Below are 1,822 nucleotides of genomic sequence, written 5' to 3'. Positions count from 1 at the left end.
GTTGCCATGAATACCGCCTTACTAGATGTAGCGCAACGCAAAAACGTTGCTTCCTGGATATGCTGACCATTATTTCTTGAAAAAATACGGAATTAGGTTCCTAATGCATTGTCTATAAGTGGACAACGACAACACATTTTTATACTCTGAAAATTTTTTATTTATAAACACAGGAAACAATGTGAAGAAGAGATGCCAAAGTTAAGCAAAGTTGCCAAATATTGCTTAAATTAACAAAAAGTTCCAATATCGGGAAATAAAGCACTACTGCAAATCGCGGTAGATTTAAAAAAATTCTTTAAAAACAGGATGTTAAAAACATGATAAATATGTGAGATCAGGGCCGCAACTAGATTCTCGGTCACCCGGGGCAAGGACGCATTTTGACACCCTCCTTGTAATGTTGAAGGAGAGGTTTCAGAATGAAATTTGCTCCCCCCTCGAGTCCAGCACCCGGAGCACGAGACCCGCCTGCTTCCCCCCTAAATGCGGTGAGATGAATGTTCATATTTAGAGTTTAGTTTAGAATCGAGCACGCCCAGGCTCTGTCGCTTTTGCGATATAAGCTCATTGATCATGAGATCGTGCACGTACCGGAGAAAACTCAAACCGGCAAGCCAGCCGGGAAAGCACACTCGGTTCGGACCAACACCCCGTCAACTCCCCAAGCTGCACAACCGCATACCCAAACCTCCAATTTCCGGGCACATCACCGCTCGACAAAGTCAGGATAGGACCACGAGTGCGATTCCCCCTCCGTCCCGACACCCGCGACAAGGCCCCGCCGGCGCGGTCCACAACGCCCCAACACTTCCCCCCGCCCCGCGAAGGGAGACCCCCCCGACCACCCCTATCCCCAAGAACTTCTATTATGGATATGAGAGAACAATTTCTTACAAGACGGGAACATCGCTTCTCATCAAGGAAAACATTTAAAGCCTCGCAACAAGGGCCTCAATCGGTGCGTTATTCTTGACTACGAATGAAGTTTTTGCCGCTGTGGTGGTCGAGTGGTTATAGTGCCGGACTCGTGATGCGAGGATCCGGGTTCGAACCCCACAGTGGTGGTCGGCTGAAGTTGGTTTTCTGTGGTTCCCAACTTCAAGGCGCAAATGCGAGCCGATCTCCCCGTTAAAAAGTCTCGCCACAGAGAGCAACAGTCCTACAACGGTAAATCATTCAACCATAACACTTCACTCATAGTTTGTAAAACTGGGGGCAGATGACAGCACTACACATGACAAGCATTACACAGAAACAAACTTTACGTCAGGTTGCACTACACGTACACGCACATTCCCGCATGTACCGATTCGATGGGGGGTTCCGCGGGGGGGGGGTGCATGTGTGGTGTAGCAGTAGTAGGTAGGGGCTCGGGGATCCATGATGTTCTTGGGTCAGCCACCTCGTTGGGCAGTTTGCCTGTTGTGGCGTTGTATTTGTATTTGTATTTGATTTGTCGACATACAATCGTGTTCTTGTTATTTCCTGCACCTCTGAACTATCTGGTCTCTTGTCTTTTTCACTTGAGGGGTTACGTGCGGGTGCGACAGTCAAAGTTGCAATTTGCCAAAAGTCATGTGCAGAGAAATGCACGTGTGCCACCTCAAAAAATACTACAGATTTATTTAAAAAAAATCATATGCACACAGTACAAACAATCCAAAATCGTGCGCCGTTTATGCATGTATGATATATAAATTCAGAAGTTAGTACCACAGCACAAAATGTGGGGAGCGCAATTTACATGGGGTGCCGGTAGGCCAATCTGCCTCTTTTCCAATGTGGCCGGTTGGGCTTTCTGGCCTTCTTTTCCCCTGGG

The sequence above is a fragment of the Pholcus phalangioides genome, unplaced genomic scaffold, assembly GCF_987345545.1.
Source record: "Pholcus phalangioides strain wild (caught in Gottingen) unplaced genomic scaffold, Ppha-v1.0 ptg000007l_1, whole genome shotgun sequence".
Lineage (NCBI taxonomy): Eukaryota > Metazoa > Arthropoda > Arachnida > Araneae > Pholcidae > Pholcus > Pholcus phalangioides.
This window is presented reverse-complemented; position numbering follows the sequence as displayed.